Source organism: Parasteatoda tepidariorum, chromosome 5, assembly GCF_982258835.1.
Source record: "Parasteatoda tepidariorum strain Cologne lab strain chromosome 5, Ptep-v5.0, whole genome shotgun sequence".
Taxonomy (NCBI): Eukaryota; Metazoa; Arthropoda; class Arachnida; order Araneae; family Theridiidae; genus Parasteatoda; species Parasteatoda tepidariorum.
Genome location: NC_141759.1, coordinates 112,328,281 through 112,350,443, shown reverse-complemented (window position 1 = coordinate 112,350,443; position 22,163 = coordinate 112,328,281). Strand labels below are relative to the sequence as shown.

At 26.8% G+C, this 22,163-nt stretch overlaps 1 long non-coding RNA gene across 8 annotated transcripts in view; it reads left to right on the top strand.

Moving 5' to 3' along the window:
• The window catches only part of LOC147810009 (uncharacterized), a 42,483-nt gene that overhangs the window by 2,324 nt on the left and 17,996 nt on the right, over positions 1–22,163 (top strand). For 3 of the 8 annotated variants that reach the window (XR_015434049.1, XR_015434052.1, XR_015434048.1), the window contains 8 exons: positions 305–412; positions 6,435–6,696; positions 8,216–8,409; positions 10,430–10,610; positions 12,578–12,789; positions 16,453–16,552; positions 17,737–17,870; positions 18,456–18,547. This is a non-coding gene — a long non-coding RNA (uncharacterized LOC147810009). Of the gene's footprint in view, positions 1–304; positions 413–5,703; positions 5,737–6,434; positions 6,697–8,215; positions 8,410–10,429; positions 10,651–12,577; positions 12,790–16,452; positions 16,553–17,736; positions 17,871–18,455; positions 18,548–22,163 lie in introns of those variants that run through there. The other 5 variants (XR_015434051.1, XR_015434053.1, XR_015434055.1 and 2 more) reach the window with 5 other exon arrangements.

Sequence of the window (22,163 nt, the reverse complement as noted above, 5' to 3'; positions counted from 1 at the left end):
GAGGTCCACATGACAGCAACCGTTCTTTTGTCTCCAGTCATTATTTCTAAAATAATAAATACAAGTAGTATTATAATTCATTTAAAGACAACTGCTAACTAAAAGCAGTGCAGCAAATTTAAAATACCAGTTTCTTTTAAATGATTATAAAATCTCTAAAATTTCCTTTTTCTAGAATATTATATAAATGACTTGATAATTGCTTGAAATTTATATTTTTGTAAAACCCTCGGATTGTTATTTTCATGTTAGTAACTGTGCCTATTTATGCACTTAATTTATTAATTGCACATTTTCTTTCTAGATGACAAAAATATAGAACATCATTTTGGAGGCTGAAGATTACAAATATGAAAAAATTGATGGTGGTATCACTGGTAGTCAAAAACAAAACAGATTAGCTGATTTGATGGTTAGTTATTAATTAAACTACCTTTCTATTTTTAGAATTTTCTATCTTTGCATTGCATTTAATCCGATTGCATTTAAAAAAATTATTTTATCTTCAAAGTGCACAAACAATTTAAATGATTTAATATAATGTCTATTTTATTACACATTGCTAACCTTTTTACATTTCTTTTTTAATGCAACAATGTATCATTTTATTCAACATTAATTTTATGCATTGTTTATCATTTTAATGCAGTATTGTATTATGTACTAAGTATTTATAGTTATTTAAGGTATATATTCTGAAACTGATATATAAGTTTCAAGTTTATTTGTGAAAATTAAAAATGATATTATCCTCAGAACTTTAAGTAAGACAGATCTTGTTTGCATACTTTCAAAGAAACAAAATATTCTTACCTGATTTTGGATATTTACGCAACACAAGAGTAAATACCCTACCCACTGGATATTCACCCTACCCACATTTACTTTTGCAACCTCAATAAATCAATTCTCATCTCAACTATAAAAGTTTTTATGAAGAATTTTTTTTCTTCAAATATTTTACTGCAAAATCAAAAGATTTATCCCTTGTTTTAAATTTTTAACAAAAAGTAATTTATTACAAATTTTGGGAAAGCCACCTACTATCTTATTTACTTGCAACCCAATCATTAAGTTTGCAAATTTAAGCAATAAAAAATTAAAAATATTATTCTGATCAAAAGGATCACTGCAAAGGACTGAAAGCATTAAAACTTATTCAGTTGATGGAGAAAACAAAGAAGATTTAACATTAGGAAGAAAGAATTTGATTATTATTTCTGCAAGCAATCAAGCTGATTTTATTTTACATCTTAAGCAAATTTTAAGTGTGATTCTCGTTTCCTTCTTCCTTAAATATTAATTTTCAATTCATAATGTGTACTTTTTTCTCATTATGTTTAACAAGTCTTCTAAAATGGCTAATTAGAAAAAAAATTATGGTAAATCTTGCCTTCTTTATGTGATGCTACTTTTAATAGTATTAGAATACTTTTTTAATTCCTCATTTTAGGGGTGCACAACCTATGACCTGCGGGCCACATGCGGCCTGCCTACCGTTGATGTGTGGCCTGCGGTAACTTTGTGAAAGCAGGGTTGGGATTTTGGACGTCCTGAACTGGTTTTGAACAGGACACGTGGGTTTTACTGTCTTAAACTGGGTAAAACTGTCCTAAACTGGATAAAACTGTCTTAAAGTGTCCAAAACCTTGAACTTTGGTAAAAATTCTATAGGTGTAACCATTGTACACATAATAATTACATGTATCAATAAATATTTGATATTTTTTATGCAATTTACTATAACTTATTAAAAGAAAATAATATTATATAATAGGAAAAGGTTTATAATTTTTGAAGCTCCACAATGCATTGAACAACAAAAGTGAATATCTAATCCTTTAAATATAAATATGCTTTTAATACTGATAAATAATGTTTTTGCATAATAATAAATAATACAATATTAAAAAATAATAATTTTTTTAAAAAAATACTAAATTTGTTTAAAAATCAACCTTTTATTTTAATTTTTAAAAAAATTGTTTTTAAATATAAATATATTAGTTTAAATTGAAAATACAAAATAACTGAAAAATGTATTAACAGTTTTGAAGGGCATAACATCAGTTTCAGTTACTGACAATAGTGATGTATCACCACTATGCTAAAAGAATGAATGAAATAACAGTATTCTTGAATAGTACTTTGGTTAAAAAACCTGTTTATGACGTACCAAGCACTTAGTCCCTAATATTTTAACCTGTATGGCAAGGCCAAACTTCATTTATGTACTGTTGAATGAGAGGACCAATTGAACTTGATTACTGAATAATCTTCCTTTGTTTAAATTGAAGAGTCAAACAATATTAATAAAACATTATACTTTTAAAAACAAATATTCTCTAGTATACTTAATTATCAATATGTTATTAGTTCTATGATTATTTTACTTCTTAAATATTGTTCAAATAAAATTGTGACATAATTTGAGTAAAAGGGTTTTGGACAGGACAGTTTAAACCAGGGTTTAAACCGTGGATTAATCCATTCTGTCCTAAACCTTGCCAACCCTATCTGAAAGCGATAAAAAATTTCTTTAATTTGGTTTTTGTTTAAACATTATAAATTTTCTCTTATTAAAATATTTAATTCAAATTTTTATTACTCTATAAAATTCGTTTTTTTTTCTTTTGCACTTTTATTTTGTAAGCTTCTTTATGATTAGAATTTACATCCTACTCACAGTATTTATCTATATATATGTATATACACAGGGTTATTCATAATTCTCTCTGGGGCTTCGAAGCGTTATAGTAAAAAAACAAAGATGAATATGGCAAAAAAGAGCCTATGAAATTATTCCTAAAGTATTCAAATTTTAATTTAAGCAGTTGCCAGTAGATGACAGTAACATGTACCACTGAAGCCAGTTGTAGTGAAGAAAAAAGGCGTTTACAGGCGGAGGGAATTATGAATAACCCTGTGTGTGTGTATATATATATATATATATATATATATATATATATATATATATATATATATATATATATATATATATATATATATATATATATACTTAATTTTTGTTCAAAACAAATCAAACAGTACATAAATATACAACTTTTAAATGAGTAAATGCAAACGTTTCCTTACCTCCTTAGAAATAAATTTACTTTTTGTTTTCCGAAGAAAATTTTTATTAAGAACGAGAATTATTGATATCACGATTTATGTTTGCAGATAGTTGCAAATAATTTTAATTACTCTTAATTAAAGTTAAATTTTAATTTCAAAAATTGAACAAAATAAAAGCTAACCAAAAATTTATATCTGAATTAAGCCAAAGGACATTTTCCCATAGTATAAAAGGAGATGGCTATTTTTTGAGGAGTCAGATAACTGTTGGTCAACTCTGTGGGAGGTATTTGTAGGATGTATTTCATTACTGGATCCAGGGTATGGTAAAAGAGTGGTATTTATTTTAGTTTTCTAAACACTTGTTTTATTTATTTATTTTTGTGCTCTTCTCTTTTAGTTTTAAATTTTTTTTAATAGATTAAAAGTTGTCATATGTAGAAAAAAATTGAAATGAAACAGAAGTATTTTTCTCCTGGGGGGAGGGGAGTTTTCTATTTTAATTTGGAAAATCGCCAGTAAATTGGGAAAAAAGTAGTTTCTTTTTCTAAAATAATCAATTCTATTTTACTTTATTGTAGCGAATGTCGCACTTTCAGAAGGATGTTCAGAACATTATCTTCTATCTCAATTAAATTTCAGAGGAAAATAACGTTTACGATTTGGAAAATAACTTTAAAATCGAAAATAAGAGTTAAATATTAATTTTACTTGACTTTATTTTTGAAATTGTCTGAATTTCAAGAGGATTCTTCGCCCCATCACTTTAATATAAAAGGAAATTAAAATTTTCTTTTTGGAAAGTAGCTTCAAATTTTTTTTTTTTCAATAAAAAAATAACAAATTTTACTTGACTTTATTATTGCAAATGTCTAAATTTCAGAAATTACAAAACACATTTTTGCCCCCCTTTCTTTTATATCAAAAGAAAGTTTTCAACCCCCTCAGTATAATTGAAGAGGAAAATGAAGTTCTCTATTTGGAAAATAGAGAAGTTTTAAAACAAGACAATTTTTTTTCCCTAAAATTTTCAACTTCACTTGATTTTGTTCTATTATTGTCTAAATTTCAGAAGGTACTTTCCCCCCCCCCTTACTTTTATTTCAGAGGAAAAGAAAGTTTTCTATTTAGAAAATAGATTTAAAGAGGAATTTATTTTTTTTTAATTACCAATTTTAATAATTTTTGATCACGTTGAAATTGCAGAAGAGGTGAAACACTTTGCTCGCCCCCTCATTACTATTTCAGAAGAAAATAGAGTGAAAATTGAAATAAAATATTTTTCTACTTTTATTTTACTTCCTACTTGGTGTATAGCTTCAAAGTTGAGAAAGAATAGTTTCTTTTTCTCTCTCTGAAATTACCTATTTTACTTAACTTCGTCTTGGAGAATGACTAAATATCAAAAGGGGCAAAGCACATTATTCAACCCTCGCTTAAGTTTTAGAGGAATGTAAAGTTTTCTATTGGAAAAATAGCTTCAAAATTGAAAAAAAAAATTTTTTTTAATGACCGATTTTACTTGACTTTATTCTTTTGTGAGTGTCTAAATTCTGGAAGTAAATTTCAGGAGGGGGGAAACACATTGTTTGCCCCATCACTTAAATTTTAGAGGGGCCTTCTGCTCTCCCCGGTACGCCACTGAGTCTGACACAAGATAGTAGAGGAAACAGCTAAATAAGATAGAAGTGCAATGTACTGAAAGTGTTAACAATCAGCTACATGCAGCTGTGCCCTTTCACCTTCTCTGCAAAGCGTATTTGTTCCTTTGAGAAAAGGAATTAATTCTCGGAAAAGGTCCCAGGTCCCATTTAGCAAAATGATATTATCTAACATTAGAACAATACAATATAATACTGCTGTAATAAAAAGCGTTAGACTCCTGAAACCTATCTTCTATTTAGCAGAAGACTAATTAAAAGACGTCTTTTACCCTTCTTCCCTTTATGTTAAAGTAGATATGCAATTACAAAGAGGAAATTTTTCATCAATTCTACCTTAGCACAATTTCTTTCCTATATATATATATATATATATATATATATATATATATATATATATATATATATATATATATATATATATATATACACAATTATAGTACTTAATCACTTTATTTGGAAAAAACATGATGTGCCTCGCTTAGTTACTGTAATGTACTGTACTGTAAGGTTCTAAAAATGTAATATTTTGGATGGTCAAATTATTACAAGGAAGAATGATCCTCAGGAGAAAATGGGTTGAGCTTCTGCAGGTGTGCTATTGCCTTGACAACCATGACTTTCGCTGTAGAGTTAAAGGGATGAGGTTCTTGGTGCAGTTTTGTTTCGACTGCCGATGTTTGATCCGGTGTTTTCCGCCTTGGTGCGACGCATATTAAATTTGGGCATCCGAATATTATAGTTCTCTCAATTCAGCTAGTTCTTATTATTGGCCGTTCTTGTCTGTGCACATATTTGCTTTTTGTGTACTTCTCTTTTTCACATTGTATCACTCAGTATCGTAAGATGAATGTATTTTAATGCTGGAAGTCAATTTGAAAAACAACCACAAAGTGCGTACGATTGCTACTACTGAAAAAAATAAATTCAAGTTTGGTTAAATAAAACAGTCAATGACTAAATTGTTAGTAACTATCTATCCGAAATATCAGATGAGGTAGAGATGTTTTAATTTAAAATGATTTGACTTTTAAATGATGATTATTAAGCCTTATATATATTAGTTTTCTTTAATATAGTAGTGATCAAAGACGTTTAAAATTATATTTAAGAAAAATATGTAAGTTTTATTCTCTAAATGCTTCTGCCACTTTTAATATAAAATAAAATGCTCACGGCAGAGTTAGAAGTTATGTTTTTACATATCTTATTGATATCACTGTATTACGTAGAACAATATCCTCCATCTCACAGTATCTGAGTTGTGAAAGTTCAGCTTTTTATTTTTATTATTTGTCCACTCTCATGCTTGTTATCAGATCTATTAAATGTTAATATATAATGTTTCCACAATGACATTGACAACTTTATTAGTTTTGCATTAAAATCTTATGGGAATGGCGATATTAAATAAGTGAAGCAAATAAAAATTTTAATATTGTTATTTTAGTAGAATTTCTTGCTTAACAGATACAATTTACATAGTGTTACATTGCAGGCATATTAACACACATATATTATTTTACTTATTACTGGTATAATAACCAATTTTGTTTTATTTTTTAAATTATTTACTTGTATTTTTTCTGATTTAAAAGAATTATTTGATTAGTTTTATGTATATATAATTTAGCTTGGTTTTTAAACTTCAAGTTTAAAACTTGTTTATTTTTTAAATCACTACTATTATTATAGATCATTCAAATAAGCAAGGTAACAACAGATGAACAAAGAATGAAAGTAAGGGGCAGGATAAGGCAAAAGATTGATCAATTATTAACCTGGAAAAAAATCAAAAGAGGTGTGATTCTGGTCCTGTTGAGCTCTCAGATATTAATAAATCTAAAAGTAGTGATAAACATCGCTCTTCATCCTCACCTTTTCCTTAGCTACCTCAGCTCCTAATCAAAATGGAGATAAAAAGGAATGAAATAGAAATTCACGTCTTGAATCGAAGGTCAGCATTTATTTTGTTTCATTTCTTTTGTTGTTTTTTTTTTGCATTTAATTTACTCATTTTTATCATTTTTGTTATATTTCATGATTATCTTGTTTTGCTTTAAAAAAGTTTAATTATAATTTATATTGTCTATCAGTTGGTGGTTCAGCAACATTTTTCTAAATGAGAAAAAAAAATTTATTTTTATTCATATAATTTTTTTTTTCATTAAGTATTTGCTGAGACATAATTTAATTTGTCTGTAGGAAATTGCTAATGTGCTTATCAATGGTTAGTTCATTAATCAAAAGATGTAGTGCAACAAAGCTTTAAAAAACATTTTAATTTCGGGTAAAAATTTATTTGATTATGCCGTGACTTAGCAGTTAAAAAGTTGGCATGGTATACATTGTAGTTTTAAAAGTTTCCACTTTTTGAAAAAAAATTAAATTCATAAGATTGAGCCGTTAGCCTTGTGAGCTCCCAACTTGAAGGACTAATGTGTTCTTCTTTATCTGGTGTCTCCCCTCTAACCTGTCCAATTTGATTGACGCTGCTGATTGCTAAACTTAAATTAACCTCATTGTTCATGCTATTTAGACTTAATTAAACATTCTATAATGTATGATAATGTTGTGCATCAGCATTAATGTTTGCAGAGCTCAATACTTAAGTTTTTTCTAAGCTGAACATTAAAATAACAATGCTATTTTAAAAAGTTTTTCCTCAGCTTCATTTTTTTTAAAAAGAATAATTGTAATTATATCAAATGCTGATTTAATTGTATCTTTCAGGAATTTAAAAATCTTCTTTCTAGAAAATAGGAAAAATTGTTAAAACTTTTAAATTTGTTTGAGCAGACTTTAATTTTATTATTAAGTTTTTAACTGTTAAATCGAGACTGCACTGCGATCTTGATTCTGTCCTGCACACTTAAATAGAGTAGCAGATAGCTCTTAGGGAACAGTTTTAGTAGTCATTTTTGTTACTGTCAGTTGTTTTAAGGATGTCAAATTTTTGTGGCATGGTTTGTTACTCTAATTTATGTATTAATAATTTTAAAAAAATTACATAATATTACTTATATTCCTAGCTGAAAAAATGCTATTTGTTTGCAATAAAGAGTGTTCTAAAAATCACCCAATCTTTGAGTTTTATGTCATTTGATTAATAAAATGCGGATATTGAAAATAAAATGCCAGTGCAGTGGAAAGTTCTGGATTTAGACTATTAAAATTTCGCACGCTATTACAATGCAATTCTAGGTTGTTGTTTTTTTTTTTAAATCACAATTTTTGGTTTAAAACTTGTGTTTTCAATCAAAATTATTTCTTGCTTGATTTATGGAACACACTGTAGTAAAACAGTATTACTCTTGTAATAGCAATAAAATCTGCTTAAACGTGTAGCTGACTAGAAGCATATCTGCTATACTTTAAATTCCAGGGATTTTAAATTTTCTCTCCTTTTTAATTGTGTTTAGTTCTGACAACTAAAGCTCTTTTGTTATTTACGATTTTGTTATTTTGTTATATAGGAAGCGAACGGAGTTCATCAAGCAGTGGCTGTGATCGAGGTCCTGGACTCAAATCTCTTCTGGTAATATAGGGATGACCACTAGCACGTTCCATGGGTGTTGTACCTGACCTCTTGCAGCAGCATGCTTCAAACACATCTGATCATCAGTTTTCACCACAGCATAGGCTTCAAGACTCAACGATATCAGATGAGGTATTACTTGTGATTTTTATAACTGTTGTGTGACTAAAATTAAAGTAAGACTTAATTATTGTGAACGAGTTTGCTTTTTTTTTTATATACTTTTAGCTTTTTTAAGATAACTATGTGTGAAACCATCACAATTAAAGCTATCAAAAACCTTAAGAATTGCTTTTATGTAATGGTATGACATTAATTTGATATTTTAAATAGCTGTACTTATGAGAAAAAGTGTATTGAAAAATTCCTCTTTTGTTAAGAATTCAAATTATTTAAAGCAAAATTTTCACTATTATTATGCACTATTATCTAAAATAACCAGTGTATATAAATAAACTTTTAGTATTGACCATAGTATAATAAACAAAAGTTCTTCTGAAAACTCTTTTTATAAAATTACTGACTAAAATTTATATTTTTAACACAGATTTTTTAAATTGAAGTAAGAGTTAATTTTGAACTATAATCTCAATTTAAACATTATTGTTAACTATATTGCTATATTTAAATGTATATATATTTTAAACTTTAAAATGCTTGCATGAGTTAATATTTAATATATTATATATATATATATATATATATATATATATATATATATATATATATATATATATATATATATATATATATATATGGTAACTAATAAAGTTCTTGCTGTCTTTGCTTTGCCATTGAGTGAAAAGTAAATTAGTGTGTAAAGTGGTCAAAAATCCTGTCTGAGTAGGAATATTAGATGTTTTAAAAGCAGGTACACCATGTGCTGCTTATCACTAGCTGCATGAAAACTCCGAATATGTCAAGTGTCAGGGGATAGTGCTGTGAATAAGCATACTGTATGGCATTGGTTTCAAAAATTAAGGTCTGTTTAGAAGAAATTTGGGTCCATTAACGAACCCTTCACAAAATATTTTAACTTAAAAACGGGCCCTTCACAGATTTGTTTATCTTCATTATTGTTTTGCTAATAGAATTAACCCTTCCTAGGAAGGGGGGAGGGAGGGAGAAAGACAAATGCAAAGGAACTAAGTATAGACTAAATACCAAATATTTGTGTGTTTCATTTCTAACAATGTTACAGAAACGAATCTTTCACAAAATGTCTGGACACACCGCTGGAAACATCTAGTTGATTTGTTACTTGATACATTTATTGGACTTAAAATATTCTTACTTGCTTTTTAAGCATAATATTTTTTTTTCCTTCTGTTTCCCCATTTCTTTAATGTCACCCCTGCAAAATATTAGTTAGAATTAAGAAATTTGTTTTTTCCTATTGTGACTTGTATAACTAGTCATTCAATATATATTTTAATTAAGATATTCTGGTGACTGAAACATTAATAATTTTTAAAGTTAATTATCAGAACCCACATGTGCTATTAATAAGTGATTTTCTTTGATATAAAATATTCACTTAAATTTTATTTGAGAGAGTTATTCTTTTTAAGTAGGAATTGTGCTATTTTTTTTTTGTTTGTTTTTAGAATTTATAAATAACATTTTAAATGGAACAGCATAATATAATATTCTAGTTTTAAGTCTCATTAAAATTTTGTGTATGGTTATCTTTTTAATAGTAATTAGTTATGTTATTGGAAAGATATTACTTTTAGCATTCACTATAACATACGTAGCTACATATACATTCATTACATATCTTTTGTTGAAAATATTGAGTTTTTATTTTAACTGAAATGAAAAGTAATATTACTTATGTATAAATTTGACATTCGCTTTAAATATTCTAAAGAAATCAGTAGAATAAAAGTATCTTAATTTTTATTGCAGATATATCAGGAAGTAAGTGTTAAAAAAAATTTTATATGTTCTTGCAATTGCACTAAATGTTAAAATAAAATCACCACTTTTTCTAAAATAAGTATTGGCTTTGTTTGTTGTGCTAATTTTAAATAATACAGCAGGAATTAATAGTTATAGTTTCTTGATGTTTGCTTTTTATATTGCTTTATTGTCTGTTTATCTCTTAGTTTTATTTTTCTAATTGAATAACTTTATTCTTTTATGTAAGAGTATAGGCAAGCTGTTGGAAAGGCTCCTCCTCAACTACAACACAAACAGTGCTCTTTTCTCACCTTTGGGTTTGGTGGTGGTACTGGTCCCTCTCAATCTCCAAGGAAAGAGCGCCATCATAGTGTCAATGTTACACCAACATCGCACGAGTCATCTTATGACACTCCAGAAATAAGAAAGTACGATTCAACTCTGATATCCTATGTGCTGTCTTATGGAGTGTGAATCTAGAACTTTTTTAAAAATATTTTCTCCCTCTCTTTTTTGATACACGATTATTTAGCGCAAAGTAAATGATGTAAATATTTTTCCTGAAACCTAAATTCTGTTACAGGGTTCCTATAAAATGCTTATTAGTTCTTATTTCATTCCTCATAATGTGTTCAATTCCTTTTGAAAACAAAATCCTTTTTATCAAACATCTAAAGTTTATATACAAATTACCTGATTTAGTTTTAGTGCTAGATTAGTGATAAAATTAGGTGTGAGTTTTTTAAAAAAAAATATTGATACATTTAGAACAAGACTGAATAAATTGTAGCCCTTTATATTGACATATGTTTGTTTGTACTCCCATATTTTAACTGCTGGATTTTTTACAAAGAAAAAGACTATACATATTTTAAAAATTTTTGGATGGCATTGTTTTGTTTATTTTAAAAACTAGGCTTTTAACTATTGATATTTTTCAGGGCTCGAAAAACCGCCCGTCCTCGGCGGTCAAAAATTCTCTGCGGACAACGAATTTCTCGAGTCCGCTCGGACGGCCATTTTCTCGTTACTGTTCGTGATACATTTTCAATTTTTGTTATTAGAATTGATGTTTTCTCTGTTTGGGAGTACTGCAGCGGTTGAAAGGGGCTTTTCAGCAATTAACTTACAAAAAAACACATTACGTACTAGTCTTAAACAAGAAGCGTTAAACACAATTATGAACATCTACCTAAATGGAAAACCCTTTTTAGATTTCTGTGCAGAAACCTCTGTAAATCATTGGCTTGATTGTGGAACTGGCAAACGTCATATTTGATTCATTTAAGAAACACAGTACCCTCGGATAAATTGATATTCCAGATAACTTGACCTTTGTCATTTAAATTATTTCATAAAAGAAATACTAGGTTACTATCAGTAACCTAGTGTTTCTTTTATTACTGTATAATGTAAGTATTTGTAATCCTAGTGACTACTAATTCATTGTCCAATTTTTATAAATGTTTATAATTAATAAGAGAAAATTATATTTTTATTTACTTAGAAGCTACGGGCTAGTTTCAAAGAGGACGGGTGCATTGTTGGACAAGCCGTCCTCAGGGACAGTTAAAATTTCTGAGTTTTTTCGAACCCTGATATTTTTCATATAGATTTTATGAGTTTAACTTTGCTAATAATTTTATTATTATTTTCATTAATAGTCATATAAATATGAATATGATTGTTATTTCAACATTCTTAAATAAATGTGTTCACTTACAACTAAATAATTTCACTTCAAACAGCGGATCTTGCCTTTTCAAGGTAATTTACCAGGCGATGATCGTTTCTGCTGCTTGCAAAAGCAATCAAAATAAATAAATAAAAAACTGTAAAAACATGACATTTGTTTGAAAGTCAAGCATTCAATAGTGAAATATTTTTTTTAATAATTTTAAAGTCTTTGATGGTGTTTATTTTTAGTGTGAAAAGTAAACAGTAAACCTTACATTATTAATTTATTAATAAATTTTCACTCATTATTATTGCAATACGATGTTTAAATGTTTTATTGTGTATCCTTCTAAGTTTTCTCGTGAGTAACGAACAAGGACATTAAATTTTAAATATGGAATAACAAATTTATAAATTATTTTGTAGAAGAAAATTAATTAGTAATTTGCTGATATTAATTGGAATTAAAGCAGATCAACATTTATTAAAATAGATTAAAAGCTGGTTTAAACTCATTGCATTGTATAATTTACTTATTTATTTGTATGTGCTACTAACTGTGACTTAAGCATTAGGTGGAATTTTTACATTGCTCATAGCAATATTTTATCAGACTGTTGCTTGGAATTATAATTTTTAATATTAATTTCTTTTTGAACTTAATTTTGTTGCTAAAATTTATTTTATTGTTTTTTTAATTTAAACTGTTGCTACTTAGGAGTAAATCTATTGATTGGTACTGAGAGTGGACTCATGCTTCTTGACCGTAGTGGTTAAGGTAAGGTGTACCAGTTAATATCGAGGAGAAAATTTCGGCAAGTGAAAGTCCTAGAAGGCCAAAATATTCTTGTCACAGTGTCTGGCGAAAAATGTAGAGTATGCGTATATTACCTCTCAGGGCTGAGGAGTAAAATATTAAGAACTGATGGAGTAAGTATTAGCTGGTGTATTATGAGTTTAACACATATTCAAGTTCGGGATTGTTTTTTATATATTCCTTACAGTTTTATTTTAGTTATTAATGAATTGTTTTTTATTAGCTGTAGGGAAACTGAAATAGCTTTTAATGCATATTTTATGATGCAGCTTTTGATTTTAATCAATGTAGTTAATTTTTATTTGATTTCATTTATTAACAGTTACCAAATATCATTTTAAGCTTATTATGAGTAAATCATTAAATTTCAGATTTCAATATTAAATAAAAATTTGTTTTAATCTCTCCCAAACTTTTTTTTTGTTGTCCTAGTTAGAGAAGAAGTTATAAAAGTTTTAAAAACCCATCTTCTTATAGGGAGCTGCAGCAAGACTTGTCTTTTAATAATATACAGTACCTGTCACTTAATTAAGCATCATTCGTTCTTAGGAAATTTGATTGTATTAAGTGGCTAATTTTATTAACTGGTATTCTACATTTAAATAAAAATTTCTATCTAGTTGACCATAAATAATTTTAGAAAATAAATATTTATTTTCTAAAATTATTTATGGTCAACTTCTTTAAATTATCCAGTATAATATTACCTTGCGCACATCCATTTCGGGCCCATCCTTGAAAACTAACAAATCAAACTCACTTCAGCAATGCAGTAAGAACGGCACTTTAAAGCAAAACTTCTCTAGTTATGCTCAATTTGCACTTTTGTTTTCATATTTTCAATCGGGCAATCTTGTTATGAAAATATTTTTTAAATCATTCTTGAAAAATTTCACGTTCGCGTAACTACATTTGAATTCGCTACTCGCTTTATAGATTTTGTTTTATTCTGTTTTTTCTTTTTACTTTATTTTATTTTCTGTTTTAACATGTTACTTTACTTATTGTGTTCAATTTTATTTGTTGTAATTTTTGTAAAAAAATTTTTTGAGTGCTCCTCACACTATTATATTAATATATTTTGCTTTGACTATATTGATACAGTATCAGAAAGCACTCTTTTTTGCGGATATAATCGTGTGGGCTGATGAAAAGATTATATCTTTTATTTTCTGGATTTTTAAAAAAAATTTATCCTTTTTTTTTCACCCAGTTGTTTGTTTTTTTTTTTATTATTATTTTTCTATTCCCCCCTTTTTTCATATGTCTGTAATTTTCCTTTGTTTTATCTTCATTTTGAACTTATCTAATGAGTTCTGTTTACTTGCAGCTTATGCGCAATAAATGAAACTTATTGTTTTTCTTAATTTTCTTCGTGTTTTTTTGTATATATTTATTTTGTTGTATATATGTATATACATACATAATTTTGAACCTAATTTAAAGTTTCTTATGCTAAACTAAGTTTTTTTTTTTTCATTGAAAGTACTAAAATTAATGCATACATTTAACTTGAGAAAGTCAGTTTTCTTTCCAATATTCAAATTATTTGAAAATTCGAAAGGAAAATTTTTGCAAAAATCTTCGTCACAGGTGCCCACTGGGTAACGAGAAGAGAGTAGCAGTTCTGGCATTTCTGTGGCCAATGGGACAACCCCCAATTACCCGCTATTAACAACAAAAAAAAGCATATGTTTTTCATAATATTTTTCAATTTTTTTTTACAAAACTTTACCTGATAAAGGTGATGTTACAGATTTACTTTATAATAAAAGTATACCGCTTTCAGTTTTAAAATGTTAATTTGCGTTAAAAGTAAAATATCAAATCATTATAATAGTAGAGAATAATATTAAGAATCTTAGCAGATTATAAAGAAGTATTACTAGTAAATACCTATAAAGGATCAAAAAATAAATAACTTATCAGTATTTGTTAGATAAGGAACCTTACCAATTTTCTGACCTTAGAAATGTATTGATACCTTTGAAAAGTCGTTCTTGACCCTTTCATTTATGTGTTTCACTGAGAACTAATAAAACACATTGGTTTGAAAAGTAAAAATTTTTTCAAACTTAATTATATTTTTATTTTATAAAAACTTTCATAAAAATATTTATTTAAATGATTTTTTTAAATATTAAATTAAGCCTAATGAACAAAAGTGGAATAATTTAAGGTGCTTGGATGTTAATATGGCCTGTTTTTACTTGAAATAGGACTTAATTAAACATGACATAGTAAGAAAACTACTCTCATGCATAACTCTAATTCAACTTTTTGTTTTAATTCCTGTATAAATGAAACATTTTATTAATAGAAAAGAAAGAATATTTTTGGTCATAACTGAATATTTAGCAAACTTGGCCCACAACTGAATATGTGATGCATTTTTAGTAGCAAAGTATTGCTGTAATAATCTTTTCATTGTTTCTCCTAAAAAATTTTATTTACTCTTTTCTTTTTAATATATGAAAAGAATTGAAAATCTTCATTTTGGCACTTAATTTTACAATTCAATTTAATGAAGTTATTGAAATTGGATTACGAATATTCGATAGATGTCGTCAATCGGAAAAAAAAAATTTTAAAAAAAGAAGAAAAAATGACCCGAGTTTGCAAAAATTGCTTACTCCTACTTTGGCAAGCCCTGTTAATTAATATAATTATTTCATTACTTACATCATAATAAAATTGTTTTCTGTTTTTTTTCCTTCCATTTATTGAATTTTGTTTTTAAGAAAGTTAAATGATTCGCCTCGTCACTGGTGGTATATGAATATTCAATAATAAACAATACTATTTTTAAGGTTCTTAATTTTTCAGAAAAGTCCTTAAAAGTGCTTAATTTTTGCTTTGTTAAAGGAGTGAGAACCCTGAATTATATAGTGAACATATAATGGAATTATTATTAATGGAATGAAAATATATATTGTAGATATTGATTGTACATGATATCTTATTTAATACATAATTATTAGTTATAATGAACATCTCTGCATGTTCATTAAAATCTGTAACTATTTACTTGAAATGCTTCGAAACAAACATTTAAAATTTATTATGTTTTTTCTTCATTTTAAAAGCATAATAATGATTTAATAAAGATTAAAGTTATTTTATTTGTACTTTCTGAAACATATAAAAAACTCACACATTAATAAATAGAAATGAACATACCACATGCTTCAACAGATATGTATATTTAGTTTCATGAATGTATGCATTGCATCTAGAAATTCCATTCATTAACTATGAAGTAAATTATATTGTTTATTATGCTTTGCATTTTACAAAGAGTTATTTTAGCAACTTCATCATTATGCTATTGTACATTTAAATGGCAGAAATATGACTAAAATAGTTATTCTCATCATAATAATTTAATTTATTAATACCTTTGATAATAATCGAGCAATATTTTTTTATGTTTAAACCATATTTTTTGTTTCATACATATAAGAACGCATGTAGAATATATTTAAAAAATGCACTCATATTTGGGCGAAATTAGATCATTTCATGAAAAAACCTGTAAAAAAACAAAAAAAACAATTAGCCCCAAACATAATAAGGTTATTTCATATAAAAAAAGCCACATGGACTGGGTTGTGAACCCAGCCAACTACCATCCTCTTAAAGGATTTTGTACTTTTAAACTCATAGCCCAGTTTAGATATGAATTGTTTGACATTTGAATTTTATTATTCCTATCTTTTTATTTCTGATTACTATATCTATTGAAACTATGATTCTAATATTTTTGAATTTGCTAGAGGCAGTATCGAAAAAAAACTAAACAAGAAATTGCTGCTGAAATGAACCTTTCTGAAGCTGCATTTCTTACAGGATTAGAAGAAGATACTTTTGATAATGGTAAATAATTATTTGTTCAACATGATTTTTTTTTTGTTTATTGCTTGATCAAAACTGTTGGTAGATTTTGTGGTTTTTTAAAAAATTCTATTTCTTTCCTGCTCTTCAGTAAAACAATATTTTTTTTACTCCAGATATTTACAATAAATTTGCTTTTTTTTTAAAAAAAATCTCATTTCTAAAGACCAACTACTTAAAAAAAATTTTCTAGAAATTTTATACCATCATTTCATATTTATGTACACAACATTAGTGCTTTTTAGAAACAAAGAATTTTGAATTAAAGGATCCAATTTAAATAATCATCAAATGATTTATATAAAAAAACTAGATTTTCTAATTCTATATTTTTGATTTTTATGATCTTTTTGTTTTAGTGCAAGGCTCCTAAAAATGTAAAGACTGCCTTCTTTTCAATTTTATGTGTATGGTAAATTAAAAACAAGATTTGCATGTTTAAATACCTAAACTAATTTTTAGGAATCTAATTTTAGGAATTTTTAGGTAGGAGAGATGAGCATATGCCTACTCGGTCTAATCTTATAATAGCTCTATCACAGTACTGTCTTTACCCATGGCACACCCGAGCAATACCCAGGGGGTGCTTGAGAATCATACTTCTTATCAATTGTATTAAAAATAAGCTAAGAATGAACAACATTTCTTATATATTGTTTCAAATAAATATATTCTATTGTATAATGTGGGCATTTTATTTTTTTTCTACAAATAGTAATTGATTATCATGCAAACACCAATAATTTGAATAGTTCCTCACCAAGAAATATATATTTATATATCTTGTTCAAATTTTCAATCCTTACTAAAATACTTTTTAATCCTCCATTCAATTTCAAATACATTTTTTCAAACATGTAGTGAATGGCACTTGATTTTTATGCAGTTTTTTCAAATATTAATTCATTAATTAAATTAATGAATTAATTTTAGTTTTATGTGGGAAATTTTTTTCCCCTATATTCTTTATTTTGAGCAATATAATTTAATGGCAGTAATTTGTATTTAAACGTAGTGCAGTGACTTATTACATTTATTCTTTATTTTTTAATGCTTGTATACTTTTTTTAAAAAATTTTACTGTTATAGACCGATAAATTTGAAGCTGTTTTTATTTTTTAAAAACTTAGATAAAGCTTAAATTTGATAATTTTTTTAATTTTTAGGATTCGGCCATTAGTTAAGGAAAAGATGGTTGGAAGATATTGAGGAGGATGTTAAAAAATTAAAAACTGGAAGTTTTAAAATCCAGAGCCGTTATGAATGATGGACCATCCTGAGGCAGGCTCAGGCTTTCAAGGTTCTGAGATAAAACTAATGAGTATAATACTAGAGTAATCGACCACCTTTAATTTTAATAGTACTAAGTCGTTCATTAGAACAATTTTCTATACATGTTTAATCAATGTAGTGTGAGCTGTGATGGCTCAGGGGCTAGTGTTTGACTTCCAGCATCAGCTGGTCAATACAAATTCCCATTCATTCCATTACCCTGGCCATCAGGCTAACCATTTGTGGTTTTCCTCTCCATGAAAGCAAATGCTGGTTAGTTCCACCAAAAAGCTCTCCACAAAGACAAATTTCTCCCAACACTTGATCCAGGAGCTCCCTTGTCTTCTGGATTGCAATCAAAATTACAAGGCTTCGGAGTTGAACATTAGTAGTCATAAACCCAAAAAATTGGGTGAGCTGTTCAACGCTGGGTTATAAATCTCTGTAGTGCACATTATTCCTTGCATAAATAGAATTTATTTCTTGACATATTAATGGAAGTACCTATGCTGAATGATAATTTATAATGATATTTAAATTTTAAAAAATGTTAAATTCATATTATTTATTCTTCTAGATTTTTTTTTTTTTTTTTTTTTTTTTTTATCTTTAGGCAATAAGTGTGGTCTGGAATGGTTTACTCCAACCTGTGAAGTTAACCTTTGTGGGCATGCAACTCTTCAGCAATTTTATTCTTTGTTTTAAGTATGTCAATTTCATTTTATTTTTTTTATATAAAAGTTTAAATATTTTTTTTCTTCTAATTAGCAATAAATATATTTTTTAAAAGAATATTTATTTATTTGTTTAATTATTTCTTTTTTTACATATAGTGTTCTAGTTTAACTTCATTATAACCTGATATCAGTTACTAACCATGAGCTGTGGATTGCTAAATGTATTTATGTTGGTCAAATTTGAGGACAAATTATTAAATTGTTCATGTGTAAATTTATATATAATTTATGTAATTGCAAATTTATATATGTATGTGTGTGTGTGTTTTAAATGCACTCTTTCTTATAGAAATATCAGAGTTTGTACGCACTGGGAATATCGGGAAAACGCGATTTGAAAAACGGAATGTTGTCAAATGGATGTCTGAGTTAGGGAACTTAAAATTTCTGTCTTAAAAATATTTTTTTAAATCCACTTTTGTTTCTGAATTTCCTTCATTCATGGTGACAAATTATTATTTTATAATTTTGTATAATACATTATTATGAACAAAAAGTTTTTTAGCGTCTTCATTGCTTATTCATATCTGTCAAGTCTCCTGTTTTTTAACGAAAACTTCTTTAGAAAAACATTTAAAATTGCTGTAATTTTTTAACAAATTGGAATTTTGAAGAAAAGAAACTACTCAAAACTCAACTCAAGAAAAAAACTCAAGTTCATAAATAAATTGCTCCTTTCAGCATGTCAAAATTCAATTCTCTAGTTGCATACCTGAGGGTTGCAAAGAGACTCAAAGGGAATCTTTTTACTCAAATATAACAATAACTGATTTTCAAACTAAACATCAAATGTAAAATTCCTTGTTAACCTTGTACATTTTTTACACACCTCTGTAAATTCAATTTTCTAAATCATATACATTTTGTGCAAGAAAACAAAATATAAGTTGAACACCCAAAACAGCTGAAGTTGGGTCCCCTACAATTTTTTAATTAAAAAAATATCTTTTTATTTTGTAATATTCACTGCTATAAATTGTAAATTTATTTTACTCAAAATAAACTAAATTTTTAAATTAAAAACCATGTTTTAGACTTTGAAATAATGTTAATTTAAATGCAAAGTTTTACTTACATTTTCTGTAAGACAAATAAAATCTTTGAGTCTTGAAGGCAATTAATGAAATGCTAAAAATCGGAAATTTTGTTTTTGGCACCATGTTGAGTCGTAAGAATCATTCCTTAGAGCTAGAGTCAGGCACGTGTTTCTTTTGCTAATTCACGGAATTCTGTGAATCCATAATTTATATTCTGGCAAAATGGTAGTTCTGCTAATCTAAAATTTACATTTCGTTACTTGCGCATACATGCCAATTCAGTTTTTTAGCAAAGGGTCCTGTATTTTACAACTATCTCCTGTTTGCCTGTATATTCTCAAAATTTTTCATTATTTGTTGAAGAAATTAAAAAATAAAAAATTTGGTGATAAAAAATCCGCTAATGGCAAAAATACTTTTCTTATTCCTGAACAAATAGTGCTATTGCCTGTTCTGCTGTATGTTGAGTATTTATAGTTTTAGTTATTATTAATGGTTTTAAAAAAAAATCTTCTTTAGATTAAGATTTATATACATATTTTTTACTTAGATAAATGTAAGTGCTTATACAATTTCCAGTTTTGATTTTCTCTTTTTGACTTACATGATTATGTATGATGTATCAAAACTTTACTCTTAGCCAAAAAAATGTCACTTGTAAAATCTCTGTTATTTTATTTCTCCAATATTGACAGGTATGCCTTCAGTAAAATTATACTGTCTTTATCAGCATCCTCTTTAGTTTTTCTTTAGAAGAACACGAGTGTAATAAAAAAAATTCCATAATAACTTAATCTCAAATTGGTGAGCTAGTGAGGCAAGCACTGAAATATGAAATTGATATTCTAAAAAGTAATTCCAAAATAGCAAACATTCAAAAGTTCTTTCTCATTGTTTTTGAAACTTATATTTTAACGAGTACCAGTTATGTTGTGAATTTCAATTTGTAGCAGAAGAATTAATCTATTCAATGGGATTTATTCGCCCACAATCAGATTGAATAAATTTTTTATATGATCATGCAACATGTAAATATCCAATTAAGACTATCCCACAATAAATCTGTGTTTCGATCCTTTTTTTTTCTTTCGCAATTAATGAAATTTATTTTCTCATAGTTTTTGAAACTCTGATTTTTTACGACAAGCAAGATTTAAATCATGCATTTAAGTAATAACTTTTTTATATGTTTGAATTGTCTGAATACTATCATAAGTACTGTGATACTATGGCATCCATGCGGTACTTCAATCATTTTATCTGCTATTAATGCTGCAAATTTTCTCATTTCTTTTTTTTCAAATTCCTTTATTGTTTATACATTGTTATGATATGCAAAATTCTATTGATGCATTTATTAGTCCCTTATGCAATTTTTTTTAATGACTTTGTCATAGTTATTGCTACTGATTTCCATGTGTTTTTTTAATTCATATTATTCAATTTACATACAATACCATATAATTTTACATACAATATTATTTAGAACGTGCATTTGAGTAATTACTTTCAAACGCATTTGATTATCACTAAATCCGAGCGACCTTTTAATATTTTCTTCTTTTTTTTTAAAATCAATGCTGTTGATTTTCACATTTTTTTTTTATAAATCACTACATTATTGTGGTATGAGAAATTTAAATCGCACATTTAAGTATTTTTTATTTATAATTGTATAATTTTTCAACTAGTTATTTGGCATTTATCAATATTTATTTTTTTTAAAATTTCGATATTTTTAATACGTTTTTAAATATATCAAAAATATCGAGATAATGTCTGAATCTCAAAACATAAATTTAATTAACCCCTTTTTGTCGCTCTCGATTAGTTATAAATACACTCGGGTTAATCATTCTTTTTTCAGTTATTCCTGAAAATTTAAAGTTTTTATTTTCATGCGTTGACAATTTGCAAAGTGCAAAAATGGAGTAATATGTCGTTTTTCTCAATACATATATTTTTTTATGTATCAATAAAAATGATTTTCCTTTTTATCTTTCTACAAAGGGATAAAAAGAATTTAAATACAAAAAAATATACATTGTGAATAAAAAATTTAAGATAATTTCTTCTAGCAATCATACGTCTGTTAAACTTGTTACTTGATCGCCTAAGTTTAAAATATTACATAGTCTAAGAATAGTAACTGAAATATTTAGGAAAATATTTTACTTCATTTATTTATTATATTTATTTTTTATTATTTTATTTATTATATTTATTCTAACTCTTTTTCCTGGTAAGCCTGCTAGATTTCATTAATAATTATTTTAAAGCCTAATGACTTAGGTTAAATTTTTAAAAATAATTTTCAATTATTCTATTAATTTTCATACTTGTTTAATTAAATGAGAAAAAAATTCAACATTTTCAAAAAATTACTGTGTAGTAATTTTGGAAAATGTTGCATTACTGTGTAAATTTTACTTTGATTGGAATGTGAAATGCATGGAAATGTTTCCTCTGGCTACAAAAAAGCACTACAGTAAATTGTACCTCAATTCTAACTATTCAATTCTATTCTCTATTCTATATATTCCATAT